This window comes from Acinonyx jubatus, chromosome B2 (assembly GCF_027475565.1).
Source record: "Acinonyx jubatus isolate Ajub_Pintada_27869175 chromosome B2, VMU_Ajub_asm_v1.0, whole genome shotgun sequence".
Taxonomy (NCBI): Eukaryota; Metazoa; Chordata; class Mammalia; order Carnivora; family Felidae; genus Acinonyx; species Acinonyx jubatus.
In genome coordinates, this window is record NC_069385.1 from 30,415,053 (window position 1) to 30,436,825 (window position 21,773).

Here is a 21,773-nt window from a genome sequence, read left to right on the forward strand (position 1 = left end):
ACAGCCTAACAATCCACCCCAAATACTCTTATTAAACGTATATTTTAACTTTCTTTTTCAAGTGTCATTAAAACAATCTGCTAGGAATTCATTTGCCTTTATTTAAAAAAAATATGCATCTGGGTACAAATGTATTTAGTCCAGTTTTCTTCCTCCCTTTCTTTCTTTCTTTCTTTCTTTCTTTTCTCTTTCTTTCTTTCTTTCTTTCTTTCTTTCTTTCTTTCTTTCTTTCTTCTTTTTATGTTTCTTTCTTTTATCCAGCTTTCTTTGTAAGAAAAAAAAAACCTAGAAATGTGATCATTAGTTAGGAGCTGATCAATAAATTGTGACATATCTCCATAACAGAATATCGTGAGTTCTGTAAAAGCCTGTAAGATCTTTAAGATATACTTTAAGTTAAAAAAAAAAAATCTACATGGAAAATAGAAGCTATAGTGTGATTCTATCTGTAAACCTATACACGTAAATGTATATGCTTACAGATACATAAAACATTTCTAGAAGGGCACGCAAACTATCGGAAGGAAGGCAAAAAGGATTTGTAAAGGGTAAGAGAGGCTTTACTTTTCAGTTTATATCTTTCTCCATGGTTTCAATTTTCTACTTTGTGTATAGGTAAATTTTATACTTACTGAAAGTGAGTATTTTCAATAATTTCTGGGTTTGAAATATTGTTGAGTCTTGGGAAGAAGTCATTTTATGCCTTCTCACACTTCATTTTAAAATTATGAAGCAGTAGGGAACATTGTATTATTTTGATCTTCATACCAGATGTTCTTATTAGTCTTGACTTTTCTTCTCAATATTTATTGCTAATGCAAGTTGAATTATGTTAATATGCAGACATTTAGTGTAAATGGTCTTTTTCCTCTAAATAAAAAGAACACAGAATTGTATACTAAAGGTGGCTAAAAGGGTATCTTTGTTATGTATATTTTACCACAATAAACAACAACAACAACAACAACAACAAAACACAGAACTTCATAACATAAAGTACTTTATGGAAATTTAAATCCTAGCTAAACTTCTTGGTGCCTGCCTAGTGCCAAGCTCTGTGAAAAGCCCTCAGCGTGTTTATCTTCCTGAATCCAGATTTCTCCAACCTTGGTGCTTTCACTGCCCATTAAGAAAACAAAAACAAAAACAAAACTCTGGGGGCACCTGGGTGGCTCAGTTGGTTAAGCACTGGACTCTTGATTTCAGCTCAGATCATGCTTTCACAGTTCGTGATTTCGAGCCCTGCCTCGGGCTCTGTGCTGGCAGCATGGAGACTGCTTGGGATTCTTTCTCTCTCTCTCTCTCTCTCTCTGCCCCTCCCCTGTGCGTGCTCTCTCTCTCTCTGGAAAAAGAAAAATAAATAAGCTTTAAAAATCAAATAAAAAGAATTCTGAAAAGAATGATTTTCCAAAGGGCATGAAGTTGGCAAGAAATGAACGCAGAGCCAGCCCAGAGAGTGAGCCTGGCCACCGAAGCCCATCAGCTAGCACATGACTCCTTCCAGCCTCTCAATACAAATGAGTTCCACTCCTGGCACTGTGACTGTGACATTCCCAAAGAGAGTTGACTGACTCTTCCTTATACATATGTAGTGAAATGTGAAGCTTAACAAGATAAAGATTATTTAACATAAGGATCTGGGGATTTTAGGGCTATATTTTCTGCTCTGCACATTAAAATTCACAACGGTCCTCTGTACTCACGGTATGGTTACTACTTGATAGGTGGAATTTTCCTTATACAATGAGTAACTGGAGTGTGCTGGCCAATTAAATTTTCTGGCTCTATTAGTAATGAATAGAAAACTTGTCTTCATCTGAGGTACTGAAAATATTCCTGAGATATATTAGTTTGCTTTCTTTTCTTAGTAGGAGAGTGCAGTAGGATCTTCTTGTGATAAAGAATTTCTTACGCAGTCATTATAAATATCAGTGATCACTGTCTAAACATATATTAAGCTGAATTTATACTGAAACTGTGCTATATCCTGAAAATGTCTTTTTTGACATTAAGTTATCAATACGGGTTTGTTTTAGATAATTTTCTCCTATGTTTTCTAACAATAGAATTTTCAAAATGATTCTGGCTAATTGGATGCCAGTTAATAAGGTTTGGCTACACACAGATGTTTCTTTCTTTTTTTTTTTTTTTTTTTTTTTACTGTTTTTTAACGTTTATTTATTATTTTGAGAGAGAGAGACAGAGCACAAGCGAGGGAGGGACAGAGACAGAGAGGGTGACGTAGCATCCGAAGCGGCTCCAGGCTCCGAGCCATCAGCACAGAGCCGCACGCGGCACTCAAACTCACGAATCGCGAGATCATGACCTGAGTCAAAGTCAGATGCTTAACCGACTGAGCCACCCAAGGACCCCTGACACTAGTGTTTCAGGCAGTTCCATAAATGCATAATTCTTGAATTGCTAGGTTTGGAGGAAGCTGTACAGTGAAAGACACTAAATCAGCACAAACACAGAGCGTTGTTTGTAAAACAGAGGAGGCTGTGCTTTCACAAAATATACATTCCTGCCATGCCCTCGACCCCTATCCCACCTCTCACCCAGGTACTCCCTTGGAGAAGACAGGCAGGTGTGACTCTGGCCTCCCTCGCCCCTCACCCATAGTTACTCTTTGTTTCCCCCCTTTAAGTCTCCTCACTACAGAGAGAGAGAGGGGGGTGGGTGGGAAATATGTACTGTAGGATCTCTACTAGTCAGCTGGTCAAAGTTCTTAGCTAGTGTAGACATGCCTTTGGCAGCTTTCCTCACAGACGACAATCGAGTCTGAATGTTAATTCTTTCAGTTTATAGGGACCTCTATGTCATTGGAAATTCCTTCCTTTGTCAGAACATTCTAATTGCTATAATGTTTCCACCATCTCAAACCGTCAACTATTGATACTAGTTCCAGCACCTGGAGCCACCCAGATGAATGAATACGCACTCTTCCTGAAGCAGACTTCTCGCGTCTTCTTTGCCTAAGACCTGTCCTTTTCCAGTTACGGCGTTGCTAGAAATGATAAAGCCGGAGGCTGGACAAGTCTCCTTATAACCTCTGGACAAAATATCTGTTGGTATGTATTGCCTTGTCTTACAATATAAAGCATCCCAGACTCCATTTTTTTGTTTAACGTGGATGCGAGTTACATTTTGCACGGTAAGAGCAGATTCTTCTCAGGTATCCACATCTAATGGAACTATGCTAAAAGCCACACACACAACACATTTTAAACAGACAACATTCATTCTCCTACCAGAGTGCTTAGCTCCCAGGATGAATACAGGAAGACTGATTGACACGCCCCAAAATAATCTACACGCACAATTATCAACACATTAGAAGGCAGCAGGTTGACAGCGGTCCAAGATAATAAACAGGTAAAACATTGCATAATTAGGTCTTAGGATTTCTTTAGTTGTGAAATGTGTGTGATTCACCTGGTGATTCTGGGTGTAGGTTAGGAAATGTTCACCTCTCTTAAACCGAGTCTGGTAGGAGCCAACCAGGCTTCATGCTTTACTAATCTACTGGGTGTTTGTTCTGCTGGGTATTATTAGCCAACCAGTTTGACAGGAATTCTTTGTTGTTGGTGGTGTTTTTTGTTTTGTTTTGTTTTTTTTCACTGATGTGACGTCTTTTCTGACTTGTCTGAACAAACACGTTGTTTTGGCCAGTGTGTGGAGAAACCTGGAGGCGGTTTTGGGGAAGATAGAGCACTCTTCCAAGGAAGGACTATTATACGGTTGCGGCCACTGATGAGAAATGATTATTTTGATGTCCACATGTTGGTGAAGCCACTGGAGGGCGGGGAAGCAACCCTTCCCATTGGTGTGAATGGTAGAGGGTGATTCGTCAAACCGGTTTCCCCTGAAAACATTCTCAGCCAAACACTTCTTAACTTTTCTCTTGCCTGAAATACCTCTTATAGATTGGAAAGGGGGTGGTTTACACCGAAACTTTTGGTGCTTGGTATGAAGACATCCAAAATATTTTATTTGTGGGCAGTGAAATGAAGGAAGAAACCAGACTGCCTACGGGAAAAGCATCAGCCTTCCATCAAACTTGAAATCAGATCCCAGCTTTGCCATCATTAACTTCATGGTTTCAGAACCTCACTGAATCTCGGTCCTTCACTGTAATGGACTACTGTGAATTTCAGTAACTTACAACATCGAGGATCCTGTCTAGCGAGTGGTTCTCCGAGTGTGGTTCCCAAAGCAGCAGAAGGAGCAGCATCTGGGAACTTGGTAGAAATGCAAATGCCCCGCCCCACCCCAGACCTAATGAATCAGAAGGGGACAGGAAGGAAATGTCAGCAACCTGTTTTTAACAAGCCCTCAATGTGATTCCCATGCATGATAAATTTGAGAACCACTGTCCTGGTGTATGAAAGTTCCTCAAAAAAAAATGGCAGCTGTTACATATTTCATACATATTTCATAGTAGTCTAGTACTTTACGGCTTACAGAGTTGCTTCTCCACTCAAAACACCATCTACTTTCCTCAGGTTTGTGTTCCCTTTGACCCAGTAAATTCCACTGCAAAATTTTCCTAAGGAAATAACCAGAGACGTTCAGAAAGATTTATGTAGTAGGTTATTCACTGAGGAATTAATCATGCAAGTGAAAATTTGGAAACTACAGTTAATTAAACAATATGGGGTTGGTTTAATAAATTATGACATCTATATAATGGAACACCGTGTAGCAATTAAAAATCAGTGTAGATCCTGTTTGTCAGAGCAGGTGCTGAGAATCATCTACCTCAGAATCACCTGGGATGCTTTTCAAAATGCAGATCTCTGGTCCTCATCTCAGATTTATGAGTTAGACTCTGAGAGTGAGGGACCTCAGGATCTTTATTTTCCACACGCTCCCAAATGTGTGGGACATTTAAAAACATTTAAAAACTGTGTTAATAGTTAATAACATGGAAGATATTTGTGGTATTTATTGAATGAATAAAAACACATTATAAAGCATATATTTACAACATCTCAGTAATATAGGCTCCATAAACATGTATGCATGAGGAAGACCCGAAATTCATGTGCTAATGCTAAATAATTATCTCTGGATGGTAAGATGGCAATTCTGGTGGTCGTTGATTTCCTTTGGTTCTAAAGTTTCCACATTTTCTGCAACGTGTGTAACTTTTCAATGAGAAAAGTGATGTTACCTCGAAAACCATGTTTTAGTACATGTGTCATTTAAAAGCTTTTTAAAGGTTTTTACTCATTTTGGGGCAGTGGGGGGAGGAGGTGGGTGGGGGAGGGGCAGAGAAAGAGGGAGACACAGAATCTGCAGCAGGCTCCAGGCTCTGAGCTGTCAACACAGAGCCTGATGCGGGGCTCGAACCCACAAAGCATGAGCCGAGGTCGGACGCTTAACCGACTGAACCACCCAGGCACCCCTGTGAATGTGTCATTAAACAATGGAGTGGAGACTTTATGTTTCTACGCGAGAAAAGAAAACTCTGATGTAAACAATATGTGTTCACGAAATCGAGAAAAATAATAAAATCGAGACATAGATGGACAAAACAAGTACATCTGTGTGCCGCGGGAAGAACATTTAAATCTGCTTGAGGCATGGGGCCAAGTTAAATTCAGAATTAGGTGGGAGACCATCCCCTGCTCATCCTTTGTCGGCCCATCATTTGTCCCCAGCGGATAAAGATGCAGTCTGCCATCCATTAGGCAATGCAGGCGGCTGGCATACTGTGGACCCTGATCACTGAGAACAGAAAGAAGGAAAACCAGAGGATGCCAACCTGGCACAGAAGTCGTGGAGCCTGTGATAGAATTCTTTTGTAACAGGAGAATTGCCCATCTTTCCGGGGTGATGTATTTCCGAAGTCAGAGCAAAGGTGTAAATTACAGATGAATATCTTGGCCAGACTCCTGATTTCCCCTCTGGTGGGCGTTGGCAGGTGAGTGATAGGAATTCAGGCAGAAGACAGTCTCTGGAAGATGCTGGACACCCCCTGCCCCCGCCCTGACAGTAGCGACTGGCTGTTAAAGAACGGCTTCCACAAGTGTATATTAACTACCATCCTGGGTCCATCACCAAGCTGGGCCCCAGAAAAGATATCAAAAGTGGTAAAGAGTGAGGACCACCAGGGCAGCCCCTGGCTCAGTAGGGGACACCTGGGCCTGGGGCTTCATGCTCCGTGCTCATCTCTTGAAATGCTCAATAGCTTTATCTTCGACTTTGTGTTTTAAGTTTATTTATGTATTTTGAGACAGAGAGAGAGAAAGAGCAAGTGGGGGAGGGACACAGAGAGAGGGAGCAGGAGAGAATTCTAAGCAGGCTCTGCCACGCAACTCACAGACCTTGAGATCACGACCTGAGCCGAAGTCGGTTGCTTAACCGAAGCCACCCAGATGCCCGGAATTTGTGTTCTGCAAGTGAAGTTCAAAGGGACAATGGAGCAAGGGGGTGGGAAGGAGCTTGCTCATCTTCCAGTTTCCTCCCCACTCCCCACAAGTTGTTGGTCTCTAGGCTCCCCGCCCCCATCCCGTGCCTACAGCCGCTGGGCCAGGCAGGAACCTGGCCACTGGTGCAGGACGGCAGAAGTCAGTGGGGTGGAAAGAATCGAGGTGTACATACTGAAGAAATGAAAAGGGAGGAGTTACTACTCGAAGACGGTCCTCCCTGGATGAGCACTTCTGGTCTGTTTGGGGAAACAATCTCCCCAGGAAGGGTGTATCTCTGGAAAGCACCGCACTGTAGAGTAAATCGTGTGGTAACGAAGAACGTTTTCCCAGAAGGGAGTCTCTACTGATTATAGACCAGGACAAGGCTCTGCTTAAATATATGCAGTACAAGCAATTATTCTAAATCTATAGGTATAAATACATCTATAAACATACACACACATGGGAAGTCAGGACTAATGAGAGGGAGTACTGAGAACGTAACAGACAACTTTCTTCACTTTTGCTACAGAATATTGGGAGGAAAAACTACATAAAACTAAAGTTGAATTGAGTTCACCTTTCCTCCTTAGAAATGCACTACCCAGCCACTCTCTATTTCTCTCCTTTCGAGAAAAATAGCTTCTGTTTTCGAAAAGGGACCATAATAAATTGTGCTTCTGAGAAAGTACGCTCCCTTTACTCACTAGCGCTCTGGGGCACAAGGGGGACACGTGCACAGACACATCACACTGCAAATGCTCATTCGTGCAAAACGTTATTATGCGCATTATTATAAAAATTCATTACACTTAACGACAATTTCTGAATTATCCCCATAGGAACAAAAACCACTTTCGATGCTCAACAAAAAGAGAAAAACTCCTGAGTCCTGCTGAGTGTCTCAGTGAGAGAGAACAAGAGCTTAGTAATTACACATGCAAGAAATGTGTGTTTAAAATGGTCTCTTCAGGGCGCCTGGATGGCTCAGTAGGTTAAGCATCCAACTCTGGAGTTAGGCTCATGTCATGACCTCAAGATGTGTCAAGGGTCTGCATTGACAACATGGAGACTGCTTGGGATTATCTCTCTCTCTCTCTCTCTCTCTCTCTCGCTCTCACTCTCTCTCTCTCTCCCTCAAACTAAATCAATAAACATTTAAAAAATAACATTTCAATAATAAAATAAAATAAAATGGTCTCTTCAGGACCTCAGCCTTGGCCTAGTTTACCCCACATCACATGGACTTCTTTCCTTCCTGTGAGAAGAGAATTCACCAAGATCTTCTTCCTTATTTGCGTGCTTATAGACACCTCTAAGATGTGTATCCTGTATTATGGAGAAACGGATTAAGGTAAGAAAGAAGGTGGCTTAAAACTCAGCTCAGCTTCCTGTCAGAGGTAAGACGTACCTCCATGGTTGTGTCTGTTTGGAACACTAGTCGGAGAAGACCTCCAGGTGGTTCTGCCCTTAGACCCAGGCAAATGGGGCCATAGGCTGAGGCCCATGCTTGAGTTTAAGAGGAGAGAAGGAGACATACCCTCCTGGAATCAACGTACTTCCTTCTAGTCCCTGCTTTGGATACTTCGGACCCTAAACGTTCTTCCTACATGTCCCAGTCTGCTTCTAGAACCTGTGGGAGCTATTCTTCAAGTCACAACATCACAGCTATGAATTGGATCCCTAGCCTGATAGTGACCAAAGGTCAGCTCTTTTCAGTCCCCTTGTGTTTGGGCTGGAATACCCACATGCCTATGTGTGTGCCCGAGGTCCCTCAAGTTTCGACACTGAACATACACTAAGAAAACAAAAGGGGCAGGCCGTGGGTTGGAGGGGTGGGGGCCCTCATCTGTATACTCTTGCCCCTACGTGCAAATGTTAGGGCTGGGTCTGCTTCCAGGAGACCAGATACACAAGATTCTGAGGTGCCTTCTAGGCAGAGAATGTCTGAAAAGGAGGGAGTTGGTGGACAGAAAGTTGACCCTGTATCAGGGCCTCATTCTCTAGCTAAAGAATGATTTGTGAGGACCACATAGGATCCATCCCTTAAATTTATCATTATAATGATGGGAAACTGAGCTGAGTTGAAACTAAAACTTACTCAGTGACTAACTTTTGATTTAACATAGAAAACGCTCAGTGAATTATCCAAAGTTCCTTGGATTTTTACGTAGAATTTAATCTTTTGGGGCTTCCTAGTGGCATGGCTAACAGGCCACTAGATAGGCCAGAAGGTTACCCTAAAGACTAAGAGTGGGACCTCTTTGAGTTGTTCCCTCTGTTGCCATTGACACACACAAGGAGCCTGCCTGCTGTCTAAGGGTATCTCCCTGCTTCTTGGATCTGAGGCCTCAAGTTTTACCTATAGAGGATCATTCTTTTTTTTTTTTTTTACTTAAAAAATCAAAAAGATCCTTTTTATATTTATTTATTTTTGAGAGACAGAGCACAAGTGGGGGAAGGGTAGAGAGAGAGGGAAACACAGAATCCGAGGCAGGCTCCAGGCCCTGCGCTGTCAGCACAGAGCTAGACATGGGGCTTGAACTCACAAACCTCACGATCATGACCTGAACCGAAGTCGGATGCTTAACCGACTGAGCCGCCCGGGTGCACCTGTTAAAGCATCATTCTTTGGGTTGAACTGATTGCAGCTGAGAGAGGGGGCACGCCATTTCAAGCCCTGGTTAAGCTCTTCAGAGCCAAGGTGGAGGGCAGCCATAGGCGTGCAGAAAGAATGTGGTCGAACTTCACAAGGGTACTCGTTATCTCAGGGCACTCAACACAAAAGGTCAGGAAGTCCCACAGATGAGACAAGAAGGCCCAAGACAGCCAGGCTCTTCCGTAGACTTGCCCACCACAGACCTTGTGAATCTGTGTGATTTCAATTCAGGTCTACTTGCTTTAATTGACTTAAAAATGAGGCCACCTATATGAAAAGAACAAGAAACTCAAGCATTTTTTAGTTGATTAATTTTTTACCACACTGAAATTGGCTCCTTTGATGGTCTCCTTCCTTTTAAAAACTTGTGTGGTATTTGGGAGATACGTCTCAGAGACATCTATGTGGTAATGTAACCATGTTAAAAGCCATTTGATAGCAAGAGTATAGCTTTTATTATTATTTTGTATTGAGTTATAAGTCACATGTCATGAAATTTACCCTTTTAAAAAGTAAAATTTAGTAGTTTTTAGTACATTTACAAAGTACAACCATCACCATGATCTAATTCCAGAAAAATTTTACCATCCCCCAAAGAATCCCATTATCCATTGATTTTCATTCTCCATTCTCAATTTCCTCTCAGCCATTGGGAACCATTAATCTACTTTTTTACCTTTATGGATTTGCCTATTAGGGACATTTCATATAAAATAAAAATCATACAACATGCGGTCTTTTGTGTCTGTCTTCTTTCACTGAAAATAATGTTTCCAAGGTCCATCCATGTTGGGTAGGAATCAGTACCTTATTCCTTTTTGTGCTGCATAATATTCCATTGTATAGGTATTTACCATGTCTTTTAACTCTGTGTATCAGTTGATGGAAATTTGGATTGTGTCCACTTTTTGGCTCCTATTAATAATGCTGCTATTAATATTCATACGAGTTTTTTTGTGTGGACATATATTTTCAATTCTCTTGGGTATATTCTTAGGAGTAGATCTTCTGGTTATGAGTGTATCTTTTCTTTTTTTAATGTCTTTTAATCTTAAAATGAAGGTTGGTGTTTCTTTTTTCTTTAATTTTTTTTCTTAATGTTTTTATTTATTTTTGAGACAGAGAGAGACAGAGCATGAGAAGGGAAGGGGCAGAGAGAGAGGGAGACACAGAATCGGAAGCAGGCTCCAGGCTCTGAGCCATCAGCACAGAGCCCGATGCAGGGCTCGAACTCACAGACTGTGAGATCATGACCTGAGCCGAAGTCGGACGCTCAACTGACTGAGCCACCCAGGCGCCCCTGAAGGTTGGTGTTTCAAATGTTAGCCTGAATCTTGGGTTTCCTGCACTCCACCAAAAAGTCACGTGGTATAGTGTGGAATTTAATCTATTTGCTCCTCCTCCTCTTGGCTCCCCCAAAGCCCTGAAACCCAGAGAAACCACTGGTTGTTGAGACAGGTCTTAGCAGACAAAATTAACCGTGGTACTTTCCTCAGCTTGCTCACTTCCCTCAAACAAAATTTGTACTTAAGACTCCTTCCTTCTAAGAAGTAACACAAAGTGGCAACATCTGAAATGTTCAAAGAGGAAACGTGGCAATCCCGTTCTCATTTGGCTGTTAATGAATCTCCTTCTAGAAGTACCTGGCCAAAATGAAGCCCAAAATAATACAATGACTCAAAAGATGAGCATAGCAGCTTAGCAGGTGCAGGTGAACACTTTTTTTTTCCCCCAAGAGGATCTTTCACCCCTTCTGAAAGAAGGATCAGTAATGGGGAAATATACAGGCCATAATATTGGTTAATAAAATGTGTGTCATATTTTTTATCCATGTAGACAGTTGACTGTACACCAACTAGTTGGAGGTGAAAAAGTCAGTCACGTGGGCCATTTAGCATCAGGCCATTTAAAAATATTAACCCAGGGGAGCTTGGGTGGCTCAGTCGGTTGAGCGTTGACTTCGGCTCAGGTCATGATCTCACGGGTCAAGCTCCACATTGGGCTTTGCGCTGACAGCATAGATCCTGCTTTGGATTCTGTCTCCCTCTCTTTCCCTGCCCCTCCCCTGCTCGCTCTCTCTTCCTCTCTTTCTCAAAAATCAACACAAAAAAATTTGAAATATTAACCCAGTGTTACTTTTGGTAAAGTATTTTTTGCCCCGAATTAATTTTGTTTGTAGACATAACTATGATCTGAAGAACAGAATATGTACTCAGAAATGTGCTACATTGATAAATTATGCCGTGAAGAAAGAGGCAGGATATATTTTTGACTTTTCAATTTGACTGTTAAAATTTGCATTTCTTGCTTCCCATGCGTGTCACCATAGCTTTTCTTTTCCTGTAGGGTTTTCAATTCTCTCTCCCTGCTCCTTTCTTGTTTTCTTCCTTTTTGACCCAATAATTCCTGAATCACCATTTTGCCACTTGTGGTTGTTTTCAAACCAATGTGCTTCACACATACGTTTCAAAGATCCATCCATCAGGAGAAAATTGCAAGTACCAGTAAAAATCGTCTCTCTAATTTGTTAATGCATGTCTGAAAAATACAGAAAGTGTGAGATGAGTACAAAAATAACTCGAAGCAGAAGGCTGGGGAGTGGGAAGGAGAGGAAATATACATAATAAGTAGTTTGTTGATTTTTTCCCCCTCATAAACTAACCCGCAAGTCACTGGCTGCTATGGGGTGTGTCCAGTGTTTGTACTTGAAACAGCCAATGGGGTTCCAGGCCACTGACTCTCAGGGTTCACGCTTGGCAGTGGTAACTCATGCATCCAGCATGTTCTTTTCCTGGCAACTCTTCCAAGAGATAGAATACTGTAGTCTGATTCGAATCATAAGGTTCCCTGAGAAAATCTCTTGGATGCCGTACAAGCCACTCAAATCCAATCTTTCGTTAAGGATCACTGAAATTTACAGGGGGCCACAATTACAATTCGTATTTGTGGTCCTTGTGATTTGTATTAACCATAAGCTTCTAAAGTGTCAGAAAGAGTTCACGGCATACAGAAAGGATTTGTGCTGCCTGCAGAGTTTTGCACATGCTACCCTGCACAGAGAGAACAGTGGCCAGCCTACATTTTTCTCAGTTCAGCTTAGTAAGCACTGTTAGGCATAGTGCAGTTCTAGACACAGAAGGAATTGCAAGAATAACTTGTTCTTGAGGAGGACAGGAGATAAGCTATTAAAAAACAGATCTAGGGGCACCTGGGTGGCTGTCATTTAAGCGTCTGACTCTTGATTTCAGCTCAGGTTATGATCTCATGGTTCTTGAGTTCAAGCTCCACGTCTGACTTACTCTCTCTCAAAATAAATAAATAAACCAAAAAAAAAAAAGTCTATGTTAGAACAATAGATACACAAGTAGTAATGTAGTGTTATAAAGTGTATATGCAAATGCTCAGAAAATGAGGAAATCATGAGGTGGAAATAATTGGAGCAGACTTCATTACGAAGTTAATTACTAAGCAGACCAAGTGGAGCTCTGAAATTTAGTTTGGCAAAGTAGAGAGAGAACGCCTTTTGGTCTGTGCAGGAAGAGTAAAAGGGTCGAAAGCAAAAGCCTTAGCAGTGTCATCCGAAAGTTAAAACTCAGATATTCCACAAACGCCTTCCAGTTGAAGGTGGCCATGTGACCCAGCCTGGACCCGCAAGTCAGCAGAACTCTGTAGGGTCCGTATCTCCATGCAAGAAGGCAGAGGCAGCTGGCTAGTCCCAACTGCCTTCCCCCTCATTCCTGCTGGAAAGACATGGAGGGGTGGTGTCTCAAACTGCAGGGCTGTCTTCCAACATGGAAGAAAGGCCAAGAGAATCAGAAGATGCTGCACTCAACATCTCTGGGTCCTCTTGTTTAATGTGGGAAAAAATAACCCCTCTGGGGTTGCCAGTCACATTTTCTATCATTTGTAGCCCATCACGTTCCTAATTGATATTCTTAGGTGGGTTTCGGTGAGAAAGATGTTGCCCAGTTTTAGTTGCATTTGGTGAAACTAGTTTTAAAATAAAAATGCCCAAGATCATAGGATTGTTTCATGAGAAAGTGATCGTTTTAAAGCTTGCAAGTGTATTCACTTGAAGAATAACACTTTGATAATTATATATATCCATTTCATAATTTGTAGCGAAAAGCAGATTTCCTGAGCTTTCAGCCACATTTAGACCATTAAACCTCACCATCTCGGAGGAGCACGTCTCAAACCCTCTGCATGGCTGTGAATTTAATAAGTCAGCTAGGATTTCAAGGGATAGTTATATTTACAGTGTCAATTATTTTCTTTTAGTATCTCTTCCAACTCTCGGAAGTCATCTGTCCCTGCTGGCATTTTTTTTTTTCATATCTAGAAGATTGTTGTATCCACTCCAAAAGTTAATCTTTTCATAGAGTCTTCTCATATCTCATGAAATAAAGGTGGCTTAAAATTTTGTAGTCCCTAAAACCATTCAAAAGGGTTTTTTGGGTTTTTTTTGCCAATTTTAATAACTGTCAGCAGAGTAACTGGGCAGAAATAAGGATAACATATCTTGGAGGCTAGTAACTTTCCAGGGACTATAAAAACTGGAAGGGACCATCTGGGCTAGTGGCTCCCATCACTGATCTTCAGAATCTTCTTGGAAAATTAAAAAATAAAATAAAACTTCTGAGATTCAGTCTCAGAAATCTCGATCCAATGGATTAGGAGTGAAGGTCAGAAATACCTTTAAAAAAATCCCTCCAAATACTCATCTGGGTTTGGGAACCGCCAGCCTAGTCCAGTGCTGCAGCAGATGCCCACATGACACGGCCTAGGGATCCTATTAAAATGCAGTTTCTTTTCAGTAAATCTCAGGTTGGCCTGAGGTTCTGCTTCTCCAACAAGCTCCCAGATGACGCCCATGCTGGTGGTCCATGAACCACATTTACTCTGAGTGAGGGGATCTAAGCCACATGCCACATTTTGTACTAGAGGCGAGAAAACAGAGAGGCTCAATGAGTCATTCAGATCCACAGACAGGTAGTGACAGCATGAGACCAGAACCCAGCTCCTTCCATTCTTAGTCCACTATTACACTGCCTCCAGAGAAGAGCAGTCTCCCTCTTAGTGTTGGTGAGGACTGGAGGATCTGAAGCCCTTTTGGTTAATTCTCTTTTTGTCTTTACTATGGAACCTCTAAATCGTTGGTGATCTCATTCTCTACCTGTCTTCAAGTTGTCTTTCCAGCTCATACTCAGCCAGTAGTGTGGCAGTAAATGTTTAACTACTGGCTCTCTGGGTAGGGGGGAGAGGGAAGGAAGCACTGATTTGTAACATTTGTTGATTTCCATGGTGTAAACACTCCTAGCACGGCCAATTTGAAGATAGCCGGTTGACATTACTCAACATGGAGCTAGGAAAAGACGCACATGACCTGCTCTCATGACCTAGTGGGAGCGGGCTCTAGCTTTCTTTCCTTCACCTCTCTGACCCAGAGCAGCTGAGGCCACAGGCTGGGACAGCAGCTGTGTTTCCAGCCAGGCTGCCAGGAGGTGCTACCTGGCTAGGGGTCAGGAGAAGAAATAACACTGTTGTTTTTCAAGCAAGTCAACCTCTAGCGTAACTGGTAAGATGTGTTGATTGTGTATTAACGATGAACATGTCTCAGGAAAGCTAATGTCTACAAGAGAGGAAAGATAATGGGGAAAACATCAGCTTATCAGTGAACGGAACATTCACAAACTGAAAACAAACAGGCAAATAAAAATGAACTGGTTAACCCGAAAGTGGACAAGTATATCGCACAATACTTTCGTTTAGTCAAAATAGACTCCAAACCACTGGATTAATTTTCAGTTCAAGTCACTAGTATTGATTGAGTGCCTCCTGTGTTCAGGACATTTAGCGAGGCTCTTACAACACGGTTTATGGTCATGTGCTCCCACAGTAAGTTTTGTTTTTGTTTTTGTTTTTTTTGTCTTTTTCCACTTCTGCTAGGCATCTCGCTAGAGAAGACAAGACAAATAGTCTCCTGTGCCAGTGTAGGGGTGACTGAGCTACATTTGCCATATATTTTCTTTAAATGAAGGCTCTCTATTACAAGAGATTCGTTATGCTAAGCAGTTTAGACAGTTCTAGAATGAGACTACACGTAACCCTACAGATCACATACCATAGTATGGAACAATGACTAGAGTCCGCATACCAACAAGTTTACATCGTTTAGACATAAGCCATAGAAAATAGTGTAAATATAACATGATTCTTTCCACTCATGCGAAAATACTTATAAATTACATAGAAGTATCATTTTCCCATGTAATTTATAAATAATGAAATTAAGCACAAGAGAAAAAAAAAGAACAGGTATGGACTTTCAACATGGAGGAAATTCAGGTACCATATATATTTCTATCAAAAATAGCCTGTTATTTTCTCTTAAATTTCCATTCTCACCTTTTCTCTCTCCCTAATAGAAATTCCTTTCCTCAAAATAATAATAATAATAATAATAATAATAATAATAATTCTCCTAAACATTACCACCACTCACTGACTCCCTTGGGGAAAAGTGTCACACTTTCCCATCACATATATTTAGTAAGTGCTACGTAGGTTCAGGAACACCTGTGATGTTTGATTGCTTTTCTTTTGTTATCCATCCCCATAGTTCAGTGTGACAAATCAAAAAGCTAAAGAAAATCCACAGAAATTCTGCTTACACTATATTTAGCAAAAGTAAGCCAATAAGTTTAGAAGCAGAAGACCAATGCAGTGAGGTGACCTTATCTACAGAAAACATATAAGCAAAACCTAATATTAATGAATTCAAATCTCTTCATTTAGAGATTATGTAAACACTAAATTGCAAATTCCTTGAAGGTTTTTTTTTTCAACTTACCTGGTAAGCCCTAGAGGTTTGATATGATATTCACAGAGTACCACTTTAGTCTAAGAATCTGTTTCAATAAATATATACTGAGCACCTACAACGTGTGAGATCCCAGACGAGGCATTTCAGATACTGCATGAATGCAAGGAATATCAAATAACCTTCGACGTTTTTTGAACATCAGCGCTATGCTAAGAATTATTCTGAGTTATTATCTGATTTTAATACAGAATAGGATTATCCAGTAGGTTGAGAATATGGCTCTAATAAAGTAACTTGTCTGCATTATACATTCCTGACAATAACAAATTCTCAAATACTTTGATCACTAGAGAGTCAAGTGAGAGAATATAAATCCAAAAGAAATCCGTCCTTTAAATGAGAACACAATCCTGAGGTCCTGAACCCAGGACATTTTTGTCAGTGCCCACTTTTTCTAGGCACCAATCGGTACCTAATACACTTGTCATAAAGATCAAAATAGATGAAACGTATGGAGAACTTGTGAACTCAAAACACCACACAGATGTTAAATGGGTTAATTCTTGTATAGGTTTTTACGCACAGAAATTTACAGGGTGAACTTCTGGTGAATTCTTAGTGTGAAAAGTGTATTTCTCCTTCCAGAAAGCATTAAAAATTCGTCAATGTCTGGCTTCTTGTTTCCTCACAGTTAATCTGAGGAAACTGCAATTTCAATCCATGGAGAGGGTTATATTGTGCCCTTTGTTTCTGGAATCCTTTTGCTTCTTTCCTTTCTTCTTTCTTTCTCTCTCTCCTTTTATAACATACACCCTCCCTTCCTCACAGGGCCTAATAATGGTTATTATTATTACTATTATTATTTTCATATCTTGACCTTTATAGTTGAGAGAAACTGAGCCTTGAGCTCATCTGTAACATGTTTTCATGTTAAAGAGTCAGAAAGTGAGAGCCCCATGAGTCATTGTCAGTCAGAGATAGTGGCAATGATAAGACTAAAGCCTAGATTCCCAACTCCTGATCAAGTATTTTATCTGAAGCATTTGGCCCAAGAGGAAAGAAATAAATCCAAGTTTTGAGAATTCCTAAGCTTTGAGTTCAGATAAAGTTATATTAGAGTTGAGTACGATAAAAATAATGTGAATTATGCATTGGCTTGGAATGATTCTATTTCGTGAGAGACACATGTCACCATAGATGCTGTCTGTATTTCCCTTTAAATATCTAAATTGTTTTGTTGAATTACATAGTTGAATACATGGATTATTTATTCATTCGGGTAAAGAGAAACCAAATAAAAATATTTCCCTATGCACATTTTTCCTAGATCGCTTTCAACACATGGATTCACCATTATGATCAAATGTCTGTACCAATCTGTAAGTTTTCCCCAATCAGATCTGGAAATTTCCTTTATATCCATCCACTGACATCTAATTTCACGTATTGTGTTTTTCCTGTTCTAAAATTCTCTTTCGTTCTCTTCTATAGTTCTTGGTCGAAATTTTTGGTCTTGTCTTTCAATTCCTTAAACATTTAGTGTATAGTGTTTAAAAATAAATCTCTGATAGGTGCATGATCTAGATCCATCTATGTCTGTTTCTGTGGACTATTGCTAGTACGGTTTTTGGTCATATATATGGTCTTGTTTCCTTTTACGCTTAGTTATTTTTGACTGGATGATGGACAATACATATGAAGAATTTTGAGGAAATCTTAAGCTTCTAATGACATAATCCTACCCTAAGATTGATTTATTCTTATTTCCTCCAAGTAACTAGGTTTGAGGCATTAGCTGTCTAAAATCATTGCAAATCCAGTTATAGATTAAGGTGACTCAAAGATGGGGTTCATTCTCCACGAAGGCTTATCTGTTATTGGAATCAGCAGTCATTTCAAGGGGAAAAATTGTACCCAAATACCAGGAACAATTCTCCGACTTCTTTCCTCTACTGATCTCTGTCCCACAATGTCTCACTGAATTGTTACTGTCCTAGAGTAAAACCGGTAAGTTCTTTAAAAACCTTCTGGATACCCACAATTTCACATACTTAGTTTAGTACCAAGCACTCCATGAAATATGTGTAGCTGGATAGATTTAATGTGATTTTCAAAACATTTTGAGTCATGCAATTCAAAAGGATAATTTGGATAGGCTTTGGTCTACTTTTCCACAAACTTTTTTTTCGGATGATGTTTAACAATTTCATATTTGCTAAACCTGGGACAATGCTTCATGAAATTTCAGAGCCTCTGACCCCTTTTGAAGTATAAATAACCACAGACGACTTGGTGTGCTTCCTTAACTTGCTAACTGGATCCTATATCCCACCTACCCAGACGCCTCTATTCTTTCCTCTCTTAGGCAACTCTTACTTGTGATTAGCTAAGATGTGGTGAAATAGCTAGGCAAGACTAACTCTCAGAACGTCGGGGGAAGCATTAATCACTATCCTTTATTAACTTTCTATTGTCACGTGCAACAATGTGAAATATCTTTGATAAAATACAAGAGCATTTTATGCTTCTTCATACAAGAACTTCCTCCAGAAGGGTTGAAAGAGATTTCCACGTCTTCTGTTACAGGTCAGAACGTAGACAGAAATTTTTAAGCCGACAAAAAAGCAAAACCACAGGGGAGATAAATGACGAGGCCTTATCAGATTGATGTCAAAATAGGCAACACTAGGCCGGCCTCCAGATATTTACTTTAGATTTCAAACCATAAGAGGCTAGAATGTGTAAGTGAAGTAATCAGTAAGGTGATAAGCTAGTAATATTATTCTCTCTTTTTTTTCTCATTGTTTCAGCTACTTTGGGGACGGTAACTTGTCACGCTTTGCCAACATGGGCAGAAACAGTGAGTACTTTCATTCTGCCTCTATTTCTCCGTCAAGCTACAACTGAAGAATACCAGTTCTCTCTCTAAATTACATTCAGTAATTATGTGAAGGACACACATTTCCTTGTTAATTAAATATTTTATTTAATTTGATTGTAACTTGTAAATTTTCATATAACCTTTGCGAGGTGACAAGAAAGGTTTTTTTGAGGGGTTGGGGAGTGTAATCCTTCTTTGTATTGTTTTTACCCATCTCCTTTCCTCATGGATGATTTTGCCTCTCCAGCAGTCTGTGTCTTCCCTCCTGCCCGCCCTCCCTTTCTCTCCATCTTTTTTTTAGAAATCTGGTTATTCTAATTTTAAGCTATCTAATATGGAAGGGAAATAATTAAAAAAAATTTTTTTAATGTTCATTTATTTTTGAGAGACAGAGAGGGAGAGAGAGAGAGAGAGAGAGAGAGAGCAAGCAGGGGAGGGGCAGAGAGAGAGGGAGACACAGAACCGGAAGCAGGTTCCAGGCTCTGAACTGTGAGCCGGCACAGAGCCTGATATGGGGTTTGAACTCACAGCCTGCGAGATCATGACCTGAGCCAAAGTCAGATGCTTAACCGGCTGAACCACCCAGGTGCCCCTCCCCCTTAAAAAAATTTTTTTTAATGTTTATGGAAATAGTTTTAATGAAGAATAAGTTTTTTAAATACCTTCCCTTCATTCCATAATTTGTGACAATGGTGGGTATCTTCATAGAGGCAGCAGCCACCATATATATTTTCTATAAGGGGACAATGAAGCCAAAAGGTAGCATCTCACATGGAGAAAGGCCAACAGGGGTGATACCCCCAAATTCACATTGTCAATGATAGTACAGAATACAGAGTAGACTCTGAGAGCCTAGCATGTGGTATCAGTTTTTAAGTGCCAGGCACAGCGATGGGGGTCAGAGGTCATTCCCTCCTTTGTAGCTAAAAAGTGAAAGATGACTCATGTTTTCTCCATTGATGTAAACCAAGTGTCATGAAGGGAGATGGAGAAGGGGGTTGAATGAGTTGGTAAGGGAATCATTTTGCCAGCCGCCTTCTTCTCCCCAACTTGTGCACCAGTTGAGCTTTGTAAGGTGTCCAAGGACATCTACTTTCTGCACAGCAGGTGCAAACATTCAAGATCGCAGTGAGCGTCGACCTCAAATAGCTTAGGTGGCCAATCTGTATCCCGCAATCTGTCAACCTGACCTTGTCCTCTCTTCAGGTGTTTATATGGTCCTGGAATAGGAAATATTTCCATTACATCAAGGAAATTACAAAAATAAAGTACCCAAACCCCGTCGAGTAATTACAATACTGCACCATTTTTACAATAGTGTAAGAATTACAGATCAGCATAAAATGTTGGCCAGGGACTGGGTTAGCAGATTTTAAATTTAGGGGCTTTTATTTAGTTAACCCCACTGAAAATATTTATGTCATTGGTGCTTTTCAAGCACATTGTTGTTACAGGTATGTTTAGACTTGACCTCCAAGAGAGAGTAAGCTGTGGAAAAGGAGCATTCCGATCCAGTTGTGAACTTTTATATGTACCTAAAATTTTGGGTCTTGCGTGATAACTGGTTTCTGCAATAAGTGGCTTGTATGATGGGAAACAGTTATTTTTAACGGCGTATCTGTTATTTATATTCTAAGCTTCATTTGGGTTTCTTAAGAATTTCCCTTTAAGAATTGCCCTTCTTTTGGGGTCATACCTACCCTAACTGCTGTTACATCTAGAAAAAGGGATTTTAAAGGTAAGATTGTTACTTGAGATTATGTGAGGGCTCCCTGAGGCCTGTCATTTGATAGGACGGTGATGTAAAGTGCCCTCTCTTCTCAGAAGGTTCTCTGGGGAGGGCTTGTGATTCACAGCGACCTGGGTGGGCTAGAGCAGGCCACATACACTGTGACACAGACCCTGTAGGAGAGAGTAAGGAAGGTTGAGCAATGCACTACCATCATTTCCGATGTCTCAGGCGGTCAAAACTTTCATAGAGAAAAGACTGGATATATTTTTCAGCAGTTGCGATGGTGTCTGTTTTGCTTTTTAAAACGAGGCACTGTTGGTGCTACTTCTGAGCAACACGTAACTTTACTGTAAATGTCCACAGGCTTAGTCACGCGGCCCACCCCTTCTCAGGGCACTTCAGGAGGACAAGGGGCGTGGCGGCCGTGTCTGCCGCTGAGTCACTGCAGTCCTGACGTTCCGCGAACACCCTGGAATGGGTGATCAGGCAGATGACACATCCCATCGTGCTTGTGGTTTTTCCGAAACTAGTAGACCCTGAGATCTTGTTTTAGCTACAAACACAAACAAATATTGTTACATTTCTTTTCCTTTGGAAGGTGTGCCTTTTTGGACGTGGATGTGCCCTTGTGCAAGTTCACACTCACCCGGAAATTCAAATCGACATGGTGAGACTCGGGAGAGGCGTCTGCTTAAGACAAAGTGGGTATAAATAGTAGCTACCAGATAAGGTTCATTACCAAGGAAACCTAAAGGCGAAGCAGGTGAAAATCTGCCCACCGGTGGCTTCGTATGACCCTGAGCTGGCTGACTTCAATTCAAGGATGCCCCGTGGCTTAACATGCCTTAGTTTTTGCCGCAACAAATACAGGATTTTTAATGACTCATATAATTTCATATTATGTTGAAATGAGAATTGTTGGTATACAAATTAGCTCTACAAAAATTATTTGGAATTCTTCTACAGAGAAGATTTGTCTATTCTTATTTATTTATTTATTTAATCATGTATTTAGATCGGTATGATCCAAATGATATTTATTTCATGCTTTGAGTTCTAATCCCAAACTATCTCTTTTCCTGCTCAAAGGGTTTCCAGCTTTGGTCACTGGGAGATTTTCAGTTGGCTTCTGTGTCCCTTGGACATATTCCTGTCATCGTGGGGGTTTTTTGTTTTTGTTTTTGCCATTGTTACTACTGTTTTCCTTGGAGCTCTTCCTTATTTTCTGCCACTGCAAGGTGCCGCAGGCTTACCTTTTA